The following is a 16,820-nucleotide window of genomic DNA, read 5'->3' as shown; positions in this document are numbered from 1 at the left end:
TCATTGATAGAGGGACATTTTAGGATTTTAGATAAGAAAAACTCGATCTTCTCATCTCCTACTTTGAAAGTAAGCTTCCCTCTTTTTACATCTATGATAATGCCTACAGTTGTAAGGAAAGGTCTACAAGAATCGGGATATCTCCATCTTCCCCTATGTCCATTATTACAAAATCATTAAGGATAAACAATTGGCTAATCCTAACTGGGACATCTTCTAGTATTCCTACTGGGTATTTGATAGTTTTATCTGCTAATTGTAAGGACACCTTAGTAGGTTTCAATTTTCCAAGACTGAGTCTCTCGCACATAGACAAAGGCGTCAGGCTTATGCTTACCCCAAGATCGCAAAGTGTTTTATCTATGAAATGAACTCCAATTACATAAGGAATATATAAACTTCTCGGATCCTCATGTTTTTGTGCAAGTTTGTTCTCACTAATCACATTGCAAGTTACAAGTCTAGTTTCTTCAAGTTTTTTCTTGCTTGATAGTAGTTCTTTCAGAAACTTGGTATAAGAAGGTATTTGAGTGACGAATTCAAAAAATGGTATGTCTATGTGAAGCTTTTTAAGCATCTCAACAAACTTTATAAATTGAGTTTCAGTCTTTGGTTTCCCAAGCCTCTATGGATAAGGGATTTTTGGCTTGTAGGTAGGAAGTGTTTCACTAGGTTTATCAATAGCCTCCTTTGCAGGGGTTGTTTCACTTTTGTTTCTACCAGGCTTTCCTTCTACTCTTTGTCATCTACCTCTTTCGAGTTTTCACTTGCATTATTCCTTATAACTGTGTTTCTAACTCTTGGATCAACTGAGCCTTCTAACTCTTTACCATATCGTGGTGTTATGGCATTTTCGTGCCCTTTGGGGTTGGGTTGTGGTTGGCCTGGAAATGTTCCGGCTGAGGCAGTATTAGATGCTTGCTATTGTGCCACTTGAGTTATTTGCATTTCTAGGATTTTATTGTGGGTGCCGATAACATCAACCTTATTTTCCAATTGGTTCACCAACTCGTTAGTATGAATTTTTTGATTCATCAACTCTTTGTTTTGTTTAGTCTGGGCTAGGATAAAGTTTTCCATCATAAGTTCTAAGTTAGATTTCTGAGGAATAACTTGAGCAACTAGATTTTTCTTTTGGGTAGGGAAACCTGAAGGTCTATTAGGCGCGAGACTTGGTGCAAAGGTTGGATTGTTATTCTTATAAGATAAATTTGGATGATTCCTTCATCTTGGGTTGTACGAATTTGAGTAAGGATTTCCTTGAGCATAGTTCACTTGGTCTTACATTTCTGGTAATTGTTGACACTCATTGGTTGTGTGTCCTTGGGTACCACCGATTTTGCATCCGAGTGTAATAGCAGCTATAGTAGTCGATGAGGTAATGCTTAGGTTGTCAACTTTTTGTGCTAGAGCATCCATCTTGGCATTCATGTGATCGAAGTTACTGACTCGTACATTTTGCTCTTAGGTTGAGCTCTTTCGGTTTTTTCCACAGGAGTGTGTTCACTCCCCCACAAATATTAGTTTTGAGCCATATCTTCTATGAGTGCATAGGCTTCATCAAAGGGTTTGTTCACCATGGCTCTGTCTGCAGCAACATCTATGGTCATTTTTATATTGTATAGAAGACCATTACATGAAGTATGGATTATTAGCCATTTTTCTAAGGCATGATGTGGGCAAGCTCGCATAAGTTCCTTGTATCTCTCCCAAGCATTGAATAAAGATTCTCCATCATTCTAACTGAATCCGATAATCTGGTTCTTTAGGACTGTAGTTTTGCTAGGTGGAAAGTACCTAGTAAGAAATGCCTTCTTCAACTCATTCCATGTTCGAATGGAATTTGGAGGTAGGGATTCGAGCCAAGCCCTGGCTCTATCTCCTAGGGAAAATGGGAAAAGACGTAGACGAATGGCTTCTGGATTAACTCCATTGGCTATGAGTGTGTCAATAAACTACACAAAGAAAGATAAGTAGAAGTTTGAATCTTCAGTGGGCTTGCTCGAGAATTGATTTTGTTGCACAATTTGCAACAAAGAAGTTTTTAGTTCAAAATTGTTATCCTGGATAGCCGGGTTAACAATACTTAAAAGGGGTTCATCCTTGGAAGGTACGACAAAATCCTTGAGAGGGCGGAAATTTGCGTCTTCTGCCATTGCTCTTTTAATTCTCCTGAGCAAATTTTTGGCACGCATGTATCTTTCTGGATCGTCGATTGGTTCTACTAGATTTTTTGTATTGCGAGTTCTTAGCATAAACTGAACGAAGGGAAAATAATACCTTAGTCTAGACAGTGTGAACGCAGAGTTACGATATCGACTAAAAATAATCACCGACAGCGGCGCAAAAAACATGATGTTGATCCGCAAGTGCACAGAAAGTGTCGATTTTAGTATAAAAGATTATCAATCCCACATGGACTAATGGTCAAGTACCGTTGTCTACTTTCTTTGTGTTTTGGTTTAAAAGGAAAATGGAAATAATTGTTTTTGAAATAAATTGAGATTTGAATACCGGAATGTGGCTCTCATCGGCCGTTGGCATTCTGGACGTCGTTAGATTATACTTATTACTGGACAATATTTTGTTTTAAGAAAAAGAACTAATTTTAAAGGCTCTGTTCACATTCGTGTAGTCGTAACCGAGTTTAAGCCTATACTTTATACTATCCGCTTTCGCGATAACATATGTTACAATGCAAAATTTGTTTTTGGAAAATTAATTTTAATTAATTGAAAAGTTGTTAATGGTGAAAAAGTTAGTTTAAATGTATTGTCGTCTTCCTCTCGCGCAACACCGAATTTTAAGCGCATAAATGTCCGTTTTCGCGTTTCAAAGTACCTTTTTAAAAATTCAAACTGAAATAAATTCAAACCAAGAAAATGTCTCATATTAAATATAATTTTTAACGATTAATTAGAGAACCGTCGGAACGACAATCCTCACATTCCTATATTGCGAAATTAACTACACATAACTAGTACGATTAACTTAACTAATATATATATATATATATATATATATATATATATATATATATATATATATATATATATATATATATATATATATATATATATATATATATATTCACATCTCTTCACATTAAGAAAGAATAAAGAGAAGCATGTAAAATTTGCGACCTTTATGAACTTTTTATTTATACTAATCTAAAATAACAAAACTTAATCTAAAAATAACTTAGTCCGATCGTTATGCTTCTAAGGGTGTAGACACGTGACCACATATACGATAGTTTGCAATAACTAAGTGCCAAAAACTTAAGTAATTGACAAAGACCCATAACAAACTCCTAACATGCTAGAAAATCATTCATTGTATCCACACTTCCGTAATAGCAGAAAGCCGTTAATAAAACAGTTAATAATAGTGCGCTTAAAACTAACACATTATACACAACAACAGTGGAGAAAGTTACTTTGTCAATAAGTTAATAAGTAATTGATTGATAAGTGTATTAAAGGTTTGGTTTGAATGCAAAACATAATCTGATTTAATAAAAACAAATAGTTTAATTGGTGTCATGACCTTTCTAGATAAGTCCAAGTTATTTTTGAATAATTAATGTCGGTTAGATAGCTCCATCTTTTAATAAAGGAATAGCCCTTTATTATTCATTTAACCAAGTCTGAATAATTTCAAGTCGGTTGATATCATTAAGAGCATCTTATTTAATTAAAAAAAGTTAAATTTCATTTTTGATACTTTAGTTATTATTAGAGTTCAAATTGATCTAAACCAAAAAAGAAACAAATTCAAATTGATTTTATAAATTATAAGCTTTTTTTCAAAGACCAAAAGACAATATTATGTAAAAAAAATTAGTATAACATGTGCGAAGAAAATCAAGTGGACTAAATGATCAATATTCAAATTTTGTATTTAATTCAACACCAAACATAAACTCTCATTTAAAAGGGTATTGACCAGTTTTTAATTAAGCATGTTGGTTCATCTTCAACCCACATCAGCAAATCATTATATAAATAGAACTCTTAAATTTTATTTACAGTTTAAAGGGAAGGGAAATAAAAGACCAGATTGTTTAAAATTAAATTTATTGAGCTGTAAAAAAATCGTGTTTGCTTCATATGTGTTCGGGTCTTTTTTCATAGAATCATCTTATTCAGTTTGATATGTGACTTTTGTTAAGATCCATAATATTATTACCTTTGAATTTCTCTAATTAATTAGAATTTTATAGCATGAGTTACTTAGTATTTAGTAAGTTATATAACAACAATAATAGAGTATATTTAATTCATCTATACGTATGATCGTTAAAACCTTGAAATAAAATCTTCTTCCTCTTTTGAAACTTCCTTTATAAAATACCATTACTATGGAAGAACCCATACATATTATCTTTGTCAAATTAACACCTAATAGGTAGAAATAGAGGTTGTTGATTGTGCGGGTATCTTGGAAAAAACTGTTCTCAAGGATGAAGATAAAGATCAAGAAGTAGAACATGATCAAGATCAAGTTAAAGTTCAAGATCAAATTATAAGTGAATAAAATTATATCATAAAGATCTTCCAAAGGAAAGAAGGACGACCAAAGAACGTCTCATTTAGAATGTAATGCGTGATATCTCTAAGGGGGTTGTTACTCAAAACTCTCTTATCAATGTATATAATCTTGTGAATTTTAGTTTGCAAATCGAAGAAGCTATCGTTGATAAACATTAGTCTCTTTCTATGAAAAGAATAGTTAAGTAAATTTGAAAGAAACAAATTTTGGGAGCTTGTTCCCAATGCTTCAGCTAGTCTTATGATTGAAATCTAAGTGGATCTTTCACAACAAGTTTGATGCTTTTGGAAATCTTACGGGGAATAAAACAAGATTCGTTGTGAAATGTTACCATCAACAGGAAGTCATAAATTTCGATAAACTTATGACCATGTAGCTTGATTAGAAGCTATAAAGATGTTTCTAGCTTTCTCATGTATTATATTTTATTAAACTCTTCAAAATAGATGTAACGATTGTGTTTTTGAACGGTTGAATCCAGAAGGAAGTGTATGCTAGTCATCCTCCTCATTTTATGAAGCTTTTCTTATGTTTTCAAAATGAAAAAGGCTTTCTACGATCTAAAACAAGCTCTTAGAGTTTGGTTTGATAGTCTGAGAAATTTTCTGCTTGAAAACAAGGTTCTAGATTATATCTCAATTGTTTGTTTTATCAAACGTTTGTTAATATATTTGTTACATTTTTTGAAATGTTTTCGATTCCATTATTAAATGAGGGACTTTCTAATATTGAATCTAATTAGTATATATGGTTGGAAATGAAATGACATGTTTTTTTATCCTTGTTCATTCCTTTTAAATCCTTATTCAATCCTTTATATCATATGCCAAACATATAACTCAGGTTCAAAGCCTTTTCTTGATTTGAACACTTTTTTACGTTTCATAAGGACTTATATTGGTATTTTTGTGGTGAGCTTATTTAATCTTTGAGGCTTACTGTGTCAATGTGATGTGGATATTTAGGTATGAATGACTTGAAAGAATTGAGTTAATATTACCATAATAAAGAGCTTTTACTCTTCAAGCGAGCTTTTACTCTTCAAGCATTCATGTGTCAATTATATGTCCATAATGTCCAATTATATGTCCATAATCTCCAGCCTTTTTGTAAAAACTGGACATTATGGATATATAATTGAATATTTTCTTCTATTTGGTTCAAATGATCTAATTTGTGTATCAACAAGGATAGACAAGACATTAGAAATTGTAAACAGGTAAATAATTTACAATATTACAAGCTTTCATTATTAACTATATTTTTTTTTGAACAAACAGGAAGTTAAAAGTAGTTCAAAAAGCCTATGATGTAGCCAAGGTAGATGAAAGAGTGAATAGGGCAATATCACACACACACACACAGAGAGAAAGAGAGAGAGAGAGAGAGAGAGAGAGAGAGAGAGAGAGAGAGAGAGAGAGAGAGAGAGAGAGAGAGAGAGATTTAATCGATATTGAAAGAAAATTTAAGAGCTCCTTGAAAAACCTGAATATGTATCTATCTATCTATCTATCTATCTATCTATATATCCTTGAATCTAATTAGTATATATGGTTGGAAATGAAATGACATTTTTTTATCCTTGTTCATTCCTTTTAAATCCTTATTCAATCCTTTATATCATATGCCAAACATATAATTCAGGTTCAAAGCCTTTTCTTGATTTGAACACTTTTTTACGTTTCATAAGGACTTATATTGGTATTTTTGTAGTGAGCTTATTTACTCTTTGAGGCTTACTGTGTCAATGTGATGTGGATATTTAGGTATGAATGACTTCAAAGAATTGAGTCAATATTATCATAATAAAGAGCTTTTACTCTTCAAGCATTCATGTGTCAATTATATGTCCATAATCTCCAGCCTTTTTGTAAAAACTGGATATTATGGATATATAATTGGATATTTTCTTCTATTTGGTTCAAATGATCTAATTTGTGTATCAACAAGGATAGACAAGACATTAGAAATTGTAAACAGGTAGATAATTTACAATATTACGAGCTTTCATTATTAACTATGTTTTTTTGAACAAACAGGAAGTTAAAAGTAGTTCAAAAAGCCTATGATGTAGCCAAGGTAGATGAAAGAGTGAATAGGGCAATATCAGAGAGAGAGAGAGAGAGAGAGAGAGAGAGAGAGAGATTTAATCGACATTGGAAGAAAATTTAAGAGCTCCTTGAAAAACCTGGATATATATATATATATATATATATATATATATATATATATATATATATATATATATATATATATATATATATATATATATCAGAGAGAGAGAGAGAGAGAGAGAGAGAGAGAGATTTAATCGACATTGGAAGAAAATTTAAGAGCTCCTTGAAAAACCTGGATATATATATATATATATATATATATATATATATATATATATATATATATATATATATATATATATATATATATATATATGAGAGAGAGAGAAAGAGAGATTTAATCGACATTGAAAGAAAATTTAAGAGCTCCTTGAAAAACCCGAATGTATATGTGATATATATATATATATATATATATATATGTGATGTCGTTTCATTTTTCCAAGTTGATAATTGCTTTGCAATGTATTGATTTGATTGAATATAACTATTTTGATATTCTCAATTGTGTAGCTTGTAATTAAACAGTTGGTAATCAAATAGTGTAAAATTTATCACATTGATGTTGGGGAAACTAGGTAATGTGTGAATGACTTGTTATTTATTTGAATGACTATGTCTTCACAAGAATGTAATGTGTGTTGTGCGGGAGACGAATACCACGAAGATGTTGTTCTTATCAATAATAAAAGAAAAAACTATAGTTTATGAAAAATAAAATGTATGGAGTTTTATAAGTTTTAGGAAAAGACTTCAATTTGTCCATCTATTTCGGATAGGGATTTATATGCGTCGACCTATCCATAAGTTTTATCCCGAAGTACCTTTTAATTGTATCAACTATGTGGTTGAGATTCAATTATTAATATCCAAGAGGTATAGACTCAATCGCAAATAGTTTATGCTACACGTTGTCTTAGAGGTTTTAAAAACCTAATTGAAACTAAACCTAGGGGTGATTCCTCTATTGTTGCACTTGGTTTGTCTCAAAATTGTTTCTTGCATGAGTTCCAAATACCACAGATGTATTTCATTGGTAAAGTAGATTTATGATTCATGGTTGTTCAACAATATTATGAATTATTAGTCTAGATGTCGTCAAACCCCCGTGGGGTAAAACAAGTACATATGAATGTGGGATTAGCCGATACAAATAGGTAACTTTTCCATGGTTGCTGAATCGAATAATCCCCAATTAATTTTTTGATTTCGGCTTTCCATCAACTATTCGACATATTGTTCGCCTACATAGTGTTGTCATAAGACAATACTTACAACATACCAAGTTATTCGACTTTAGATAGCCATATTGTTAGATGTATCCGTCCAAGTTGAAGATTAGTCTAATTATCTTTAGCATTTGTCATTAGACTTTTAGTGTCAAAACCGTCAAACCACACCATGAACATCCTTAGACAAGACTTTGGAGATAAATAATTTGAAGAAAAAATAAAAATTCAAGGTCGTTAGTGCATTGATAATAATGAGAAATGATTGGAAAATAACCTAATGATAATCAAGTACAACATGTGCAACACCTTCTTTTCTACTTGACACACAAGGTAATTTGTTAGATTCTCTATGATTCTCTCAATGAAGTATGTAGTAAATTCATCTACTTGTTGTTTCAAGTTCATCGAGTCGGTTATGGTAACATTAGGCCAATACATTAAATTTTTTCATAAAAACACATTTCTATGTCTTCACAACAATATATTGTGTGTTGTGCGGGAGAGGAATACCACAAAGATGTTGTTCTTATCAATAATAAAAGAAAAAAATATAATTTATGAAAAATAAAAAGTATGGAGTTTTATAAGTTTTAGGAAAAGACTTCAATTTGTCCATCTATTTCGGATATGGATTTATATGCGTCGACCTATCCATAAGTTTTATCCCGAAGTACCTTTTTATTGTATCAACTATGTGGTTGAGATTCAATTGTTAATATCCAAGAGGTATATACTCAATCGCAAATAGTTTATTCTACACGTTGTCTTAGAGGTTTTAAAAACCTAATTGAAACTAAACCTAGGGGTGATTCCTCTATTATTGCACTTGGTTTGTCTCAACATTGTTTCTTGATTGAATTCCAAATACCACAGATGTATTTCATTGGTAAAGTAGATTTATGATTCATGGTTGTTCAACAATATTATGAATTATTAGTCTAGATGTCGTCAAACCCCCGTGGGGTAAAACAAGTACATATGAATGTGGGATTAGCCGATACAAATAGGTAACTTTTCCATGGTTGCTGAATCGAATAATCCCATATTAATTTTTTGATTTCGGCTTTCCATCAACTATTCGACATATTGTTCGCCTACATAGTGTTGTCATAAGACAATACTTACAATACACCAAGTTATTCGACTTTAGATAGCCATATTGTTAGATGTATCCGTCCGAGTTGAAGATTAGTCTAATCATCTTTAGCATTTGTCATTAGACTTTTAGTGTCAAAACCATCAAACCACACCATGAACATCCATAGACAAGACTTTGGAGATAAAGAATTTGAAGAAAAAATAAAAATTCAAGGTTGTTAGTGCATTGATAATAATGAGAAATGATTGGAAAATAACCTAATGATAAACAAGTACAACATGTGCAACACCTTCTTTTCTACTTGACACACAAGGTAATTTGTTAGATTCTCTATGATTCTCTCAATGAAGTATGTAGTAAATTCATCTACTTATTGTTTCAAGTTCATCGGGTCGGTTATGGTAACATTAGGCCAATACATTAAATTTTTTCATAAAAACACATTTCTATGTCTTCACAAGAATGTAATGTGTGTTGTGCGGGAGAGGAATACCACGAAGATGTTGTTCTTGTCAATAATAAAAGAAAAAAATATAATTTATGAAAAATAAAAAGTATCGAGTTTTATAAGTTTTAGGAAAAGCCTTCAATTTGTCCATCTATTTCGGATATGGATTTATATGCGTCGACCTATCCATAAGTTTTATCCCGAAGTACCTTTTAATTGTATCAACTATGTGGTTGAGATTCAATTGTTAATATCCAAGAGGTATATACTCAATCGCAAATAGTTTATGCTACACGTTGTCTTAGAGGTTTTAAAAACCTAATTGAAACTAAACCTAGGGGTGATTCCTCTATTGTTGCACTTGGTTTGTCTCAACATTGTTTCTTGATTGAGTTCCAAATACCACGGATATATTTCATTGGTAAAGTAGATTTATGATTCATGGTTGTTCAACAATATTATGAATTATTAGTCTAGATGTCGTCAAACCCCCGTGGGGTAAAACAAGTACATATGAATGTGGGATTAGCTGATACAAATAGGTAACTTTTCCATGGTTGCTGAATCGAATAATCCCCAATTAATTTTTTGATTTCGGCTTTCCATCAACTATTCGACATATTGTTCGCCTACATAGTGTTGTCATAAGACAATACTTACAATACACCAAGTTATTCGACTTTAGATAGCCATATTGTTAGATGTATCCGTCCGAGTTGAAGATTAGTCTAATTATCTTTAGCATTTGTCATTAGACTTTTAGTGTCAAAACCATCAAACCACACCATGAACATCCATAGACAAGACTTTGGAGATAAAGAATTTGAAGAAAAAATAAAAATTCAAGGTTGTTAGTGCATTGATAATAATGAGAAATGATTGGAAAATAACCTAATGATAAACAAGTACAACATGTGCAACACCTTCTTTTCTACTTGACACACAAGGTAATTTGTTAGATTCTCTATGATTCTCTCAATGAAGTATGTAGTAAATTCATCTACTTATTGTTTCAAGTTCATCGGGTCGGTTATGGTAACATTAGGCCAATACATTAAATTTTTTCATAAAAACACATTTCTATGTCTTCACAAGAATGTAATGTGTGTTGTGCGGGAGAGGAATACCACGAAGATGTTGTTCTTGTCAATAATAAAAGAAAAAAATATAATTTATGAAAAATAAAAAGTATCGAGTTTTATAAGTTTTAGGAAAAGCCTTCAATTTGTCCATCTATTTCGGATATGGATTTATATGCGTCGACCTATCCATAAGTTTTATCCCGAAGTACCTTTTAATTGTATCAACTATGTGGTTGAGATTCAATTGTTAATATCCAAGAGGTATATACTCAATCGCAAATAGTTTATGCTACACGTTGTCTTAGAGGTTTTAAAAACCTAATTGAAACTAAACCTAGGGGTGATTCCTCTATTGTTGCACTTGGTTTGTCTCAACATTGTTTCTTGATTGAGTTCCAAATACCACGGATATATTTCATTGGTAAAGTAGATTTATGATTCATGGTTGTTCAACAATATTATGAATTATTAGTCTAGATGTCGTCAAACCCCCGTGGGGTAAAACAAGTACATATGAATGTGGGATTAGCCGATACAAATAGGTAACTTTTCCATGGTTGCTGAATCGAATAATCCCCAATTAATTTTTTGATTTCGGCTTTCCATCAACTATTCGACATATTGTTCGCCTACATAGTGTTGTCATAAGACAATACTTACAATATACCAAGTTATTTGACTTTAGATAGCCATATTGTTAGATGTATCCGTCCAAGTTGAAGATTAGTCTAATTATCTTTAGCATTTGTCATTAGACTTTTAGTGTCAAAACCGTCAAACCACACCATGAACATCCTTAGACAAGACTTTGGAGATAAAGAATTTGAAGAAAAAATAAAAATTCAAGGTCGTTAGTGCATTGATAATAATGAGAAATGATTGGAAAATAACCTAATGATAATCAAGTAGAACATGTGCAACACCTTCTTTTCTACTTGACACACAAGGTAATTTGTTAGATTCTCTATGATTCTCTTAGTGAAGTATGTAGTAAATTCATCTACTTGTTGTTTCAAGTTCATCGAGTCGGTTATGGTAACATTAGGCCAATACATTAAATTTTTTCATAAAAACACATTTCTATATCTTCACAAGAATGTATTGTGTGTTGTGCGGGAGAGGAATACCACAAAGATGTTGCTCTTATCAATAATAAAAGAAAAAAAATATAATTTATGAAAAATAAAAAGTATGGAGTTTTATAAGTTTTAGGAAAAGACTTGAATTTGTCCATCTATTTCGGATATGGATTTATATGCGTCGACCTATCCATAAGTTTTATCCCGAAGTACCTTTTAATTGTATCAATTATGTGGTTGAGATTCAATTGTTAATATCCAAGAGGTATATACTCAATCGCAAATAGTTTATGCTACACGTTGTCTTAGAGGTTTTAAAAACCTAATTGAAACTAAACCTAGGGGTGATTCCTCTATTATTGCACTTGGTTTGTCTCAACATTGTTTCTTGATTGAGTTCCAAATACCACAGATGTATTTCATTGGTAAAGTAGATTTATGATTCATGGTTGTTCAACAATATTATGAATTATTAGTCTAGATGTCGTCAAACCCCCGTGGGGTAAAACAAGTACATATGAATGTGGGATTAGCCGATACAAATAGGTAACTTTTCCATGGTTGCTGAATCGAATAATCACCAATTAATTTTTTGATTTCGGCTTGCCATCAACTATTCGACATATTGTTCGCCTACATAGGGTTGTCATAAGACAATACTTACAATATACCAAGTTATTCGACTTTAGATAGCCATATTGTTAGATGTATCCGTCCAAGTTGAAGATTAGTCTAATTATCTTTAGCATTTGTCATTAGACTTTTAGTGTCAAAACCGTCAAACCACACCATGAACATCCTTAGACAAGACTTTGGAGATAAAGAATTTGAAGAAAAAATAAAAATTCAAGGTCGTTAGTGCATTGATAATAATGAGAAATGATTGGAAAATAACCTAATGATAATCAAGTACAACATGTGCAACACCTTCTTTTCTACTTGACACACAAGGTAATTTGTTAGATTCTCTATGATTCTCTCAATGAAGTATGTAGTAAATTCATCTACTTGTTGTTTCAAGTTCATCGAGTCGGTTATGGTAACATTAGGCCAATACATTAAATTTTTTCATAAAAACACATTTCTATGTCTTCACAAGAATGTATTGTGTGTTGTGCGGGAGAGGAATACCACAAAGATGTTGTTCTTATCAATAATAAAAGAAAAAACTATAGTTTATGAAAAATAAAAAGTATGGAGTTTTATAAGTTTTAGGAAAAGACTTCAATTTGTCCATCTATTTCGGATAGGGATTTATATGCGTCGACCTATCCATAAGTTTTATCCCGAAGTACCTTTTAATTGTATCAACTATGTGGTTGAGATTCAATTGTTAATATCCAAGAGGTATATACTCAATCTCAAATAGTTTATGCTACACGTTGTCTTAGTGGTTTTAAAAACCTAATTGAAACTAAACCTAGGGGTGTTTCCTCTATTGTTGCACTTGGTTTGTCTCAACAATGTTTCTTGCATGAGTTCCAAATACCACAGATGTATTTCATTGGTAAAGTAGATTTACGATTCATGGTTGTTCAACAATATTATGAATTATTAGTCTAGATGTCGTCAAACCCCCGTGGGATAAAACAAGTACATATGAATGTGGGATTAGCCGATACAAATAGGTAATTTTTCCATGGTTGCTGAATCGAATAATCCCCAATTAATTTTTTGATTTCGGCTTGCCATCAACTATTCGACATATTGTTCGCCTACATAGTGTTGTTATAAGATAATACTTACAATATACCAAGTTATTCAACTTTAGATAGCCATATTGTTAGATGTATCCGTCCAAGTTGAAGATTAGTCTAATTATCTTTAGCATTTGTCATTAGACTTTAGAAAAATACTAGATTAAGAATACAAAGAATAAAAGATATTTGTTGCAGTTTGGATCTGAGAATGTTCTACCGCTTGTATTGATTGTGAAAAATATCTTCCTCACCTTGACTTCCTTAAACTTAGTGTGTGAGTAAGTCATAAATTAATGACTAGCATAGTATGAAAATCATAATATAAAATATGGTTAAATATATTTGTGGTCCTCGTAAATATCACAAATTTCACTTTTAGTTCATAAAAAAATTTCCTTCAAAAAATAGTTCTCTTAATATTTTTCGTTCACACTTTTAGTCCCTCCTGTCAACGTTCGTTAACAGAAGTTGACGTGACACGCTGTATGAAAGTTTTTCGTTCACATGTTGTTAATTTAACTAAGAGACATGTACCACATAGACACATATTGCTTTCCTTGCAAGACCGAGATCCAGAGAATGTCACTCGGATCACGCAAATATACAAGCATAATAGTATGATAGAAAAAGAGATAAGAGGTCCTAGAAGTGAGATACACCATTTGTTTAAGCTTATTGAGGATACATGATATGTGTATTGGAGTAGAAAAAGAGATAACTCATAAGTTGTGAGAGAGATATTTTGGGCCCATCCCGATTCAGTTAAGTTGTTGAATATTTTACTATTATGTTAGTTATAGACAACACCTACAAGGCAAACAAATATAGACAACCTTTGTTTGGAATTGTTGGCATGACATCAACCGAGTTGACTTTTGGTGTCGCATTTTCGTATATGGAGTCTGAGCAGGCAGACAATTTTTGTTGGGTATTAGAGAAACTTAAAGAATTATTTGTGAAGAAAGATTTGTGTCCATAAGTGATTTTGACAGATAGAGATCTTGCTTTGATGAAAGCAATTGAAATTGTGTTTCCTAGGTCGATTAATTTGCTATGTAGATTTCACATTAACAAAAATGTTTGTGCAAAATGCAAACGATATGTGGTGAATGACATGCAAAAAATGATCGGCACATTATGGATGAAAGTTGTTTGGGCTAGTGATGGGGTTGAGTATGATCAACGGTTGCATCAACTTGAGTAGGCATGTGTTGATTTTAGTGGATTTATTAATTATGTGAAAGACACATGGTTGACTCCACATAGATAGAGATTTTTTGGAGCATGGATTAATCGAGTGCTACATTTGGGTAACACAACGACTAATCGGTATGTGTTATATTTTTTACTATGTATTTTTTTAATATGTTATATTTTTAATATTTTCAATATGTATTATTTTTATGGTTGAATCGGCTTATTAGAAGTTAAAGCAGACGTTGAGAAACAATATAGGTGACATGGTTAAATATTGGGAAGCTATGAATAACAACTTAAGGTTACAACTGGGAAACATTAGAGCTTCTATTCAAAAAAAAAATTACGAAGTTGAGCACGCACACATAAGTCCATTTTATGGTAATCTGCGTGGTTCAGTGTCTCGAGCTGCTTTGAGACAGTCATCCTCTTCAGCATTAACTTGTCTGAGATAACGATGAATCAATGTAGAAACACAAGCCCACTTAGGATCAGATGGTCCTGCTTCGTAAATAGGAACTAACACCTCCCTTGGCTCATCATGATGGGGTAGGACCAAACGAGGATGTGAAACACAATAATACCACTCCAAGTATCCATCATCTATATCAGATGGAGTGGTGGCTAATGTTATCGGACGGATCACAACAATAACGCTCTGATGGTAACCAATCCACTAAACATCAACATCATTAGCCATCATACAATCAGGAGGTAAGGGTGGAACTTAATATCTGTATCTGAACTGACGTATACATCTGTCAGGCAAGTATGGAACAACTATGTCACCCCACTTCATACACCCTCTATACAGACATAACTCATCAAATTGACGACATACTCTATGATTCTCGAATGGACGCCATATGACGTCGAAAGATATCAGTTCGTCCAAAATATATCGCAAGTCATCCACCTTCAAGACTCCTTGCTTATAGGATCATCTCATCGCTCGAGGAAGACCAAACTTATCAGCTGGTTTCCAATTTTCTCCTCTTTTTCCAACTGTTGGAAAGTACTCGTGAGTCCAGCACTGTTACAATATAAAAACATAATAAACAAAATAAATTACATTAATATACTAAATAAAATTAATTAACATATAATAAACAAAATTAAATTAAATACCTGTAGAAGAGTAGGATATCCACCGAGCTTCTTGCAACTGAACATGGAAGCATCTTCGAGGTATCTGTAAAGGGTAACCAATGTAGTTTCTCCCCAACTGTATCCCAAACATATCTCTAAATTCGTAAACAATAAGAGATATCATGCCTCGCCAAGCGTAAAGGTCTTTTCGGCAAAAATTGTGGAATCCACCAACATCAACAAATACGCTCTAGTCGCATATGCCTAGCTAGAAGCAACTGTATACACTATGAATAAATCGTATAACCACACCAACTTATAGTAAGAACCCCTACAACTACGAACCTGTATTTGTGCCTCACTCTGTGACACTCCTAAGTAGTCAACAACAACTTCAACAACAACCTCTTCAGTGACATCTTGAGGGCTCTAGAACACACCATTTTATGGGCAAGTGAAGCAGACAAGAGACATCATCCAAAATAATGCTCATCTCACCAAACGACATGTGAAATGAAGATATCTCTAGTTGTCATCTCTCCACAAATGCGGATACTAGGTTTGTGTCTATCTTCGTCAAACTGGTTCTCTGAAGTGAAGATAATCCAGAACTAGAAACCCAACTTTCCATTTGTTGTGGAAGAGTTTGTGGTACCCTTGATGTTAGCTTAAGCATGTGTCCAACAACCTTCAACTCTTTCTTCGGACCTCTCTCCTTAAAACAATCAAAACACATATTATAAAACACAATATAAAATATTCAAATATTATTCAATATCAAATATAGGTCGTTTACTTACCTCACCAAACCATAAATATCGATCAATATGATGTTCATACTTTACCAAAAGAGACGTATTGTACGACCCTCATGGAAAGCCAACTGACTCTATTGCGGATGTAGATGCGCCCCGTCCTAAACTACGATCTGGAATCCTATCATCCTTGCCTCGTCTTGGAACCACTATAAAAAAAAATTAAAAAAAAATGTGCCATAACGCTTCTTAAAAAAGTTCCAGTGTGAAAAAAAGGCAAAAACGAAAGACTTTTAAGAAGACTTTCGATGAAAATAATGCAAATTCAGAAGTCTTTTAAGAAGAGTTCCGGTTCAATGTTTGAAAACCAGAAATCTTTTAAGAAGAGTTTCGGTTCAACTTTTGAAAACTGGAGCGAACCGGTACTCTTCTTAAAGAGGTATGGTATGTTAACTGTGAATCGGAATA

At 32.5% G+C, this 16,820-nt stretch overlaps 1 non-coding gene across 1 annotated transcript; it reads left to right on the top strand.

The window, feature by feature from the left end:
* Positions 1-1,665: 1,665 nt before the first annotated feature.
* LOC127089642 (small nucleolar RNA R71) lies at positions 1,666-1,775 on the top strand. Its single transcript, XR_007791210.1, has one exon. It is a non-coding gene; the product is annotated as a small nucleolar RNA R71 (small nucleolar RNA).
* The last annotated feature ends 15,045 nt before the right edge of the window (positions 1,776-16,820 follow it).

The sequence above is a fragment of the Lathyrus oleraceus genome, chromosome 5, assembly GCF_024323335.1.
Source record: "Lathyrus oleraceus cultivar Zhongwan6 chromosome 5, CAAS_Psat_ZW6_1.0, whole genome shotgun sequence".
NCBI classification, from domain to species: Eukaryota; Viridiplantae; Streptophyta; class Magnoliopsida; order Fabales; family Fabaceae; genus Lathyrus; species Lathyrus oleraceus.
Note: the sequence above shows the minus strand (reverse complement) of the source record. Positions and strands in the feature narration are given on the sequence as shown.